This window comes from Alnus glutinosa, chromosome 3 (genome assembly GCF_958979055.1).
Source record: "Alnus glutinosa chromosome 3, dhAlnGlut1.1, whole genome shotgun sequence".
NCBI classification, from domain to species: Eukaryota; Viridiplantae; Streptophyta; class Magnoliopsida; order Fagales; family Betulaceae; genus Alnus; species Alnus glutinosa.
This window is the reverse complement of record NC_084888.1, coordinates 17660727-17661659: the sequence shown is the minus strand read 5'-3', so window position 1 is coordinate 17661659 and position 933 is coordinate 17660727.

The window sequence follows — 933 nt, the reverse complement described above, 5'->3', positions numbered from 1 at the left end:
CATGCTCCTCGTCAACCTCATTTTGTTGTTGTTTGTCGTATCTTGTACTATTTGAAGGGTGCCTCAGGTCAAGGATTGTTATATAAGCTAGCTGCTAATTTGTCTATCGCTGGTTTTAGCAATGTTGATTGGGCTGGAAGTCGCTCTAATAGACGGTCCACTTACCTTGGTTGGTGGTAATCTTGTCACTTGGCGTAGTAAAGATCAGAATGTTGTTGCCCATTCTAGTTCTGTAGCTGAATATAGAGCTATGACTCATATTGTTTCTGAGATGTTATGGATTTGCTCTCTCCTTCGTGACTTAGGTCTTGATGCTCCTACTCCTATGCTGATGCACTGTGACAATGAGGTCGCTATTTTTATTGCTAACAATCCTGTTTTCCATGAGCATACCAAACATCTCGACGTTGACTTCATTTTATTATGAATTTATTGATGCAAACGTCATTTTTATTCAGAATTTATTGATGCAGAAACTGATTGTCACTCCTTGTGTTCGCTCCAAAGATCAACTCGGTGATACTCTCACCAAACCATTACCTGGTGCCTCCTTTCAGCAATTCTCCAACAAGCTGGGCATGTTTGATTTGTATGCTCCAACTTGAGGGGTAGTGATAGAATTGTTATATTTTATATTAGCTCTTTATTCTTACCGTTTAAGGGCATTCTTGTAATCTTGTTATATTTACCCTAATATAAAGTGCTACAGTGAAAGGGCTTTCACACGGGTCCAAAATCTTTCTTACACATTTTCTCTCCTCTCTTCCTTTACTCTTTCCTTTCAACTCTACAACTCACTTTTACACTTCAACTCTTAACATTTGCATACATACAGACTACACAAAATGAAATGCACACAAGAAAAAGACGTCCCTCGTTATCATTTCCTGCACAAGCAATCAGATACTAACGGAAATTCAAGAGCAGCGAGAC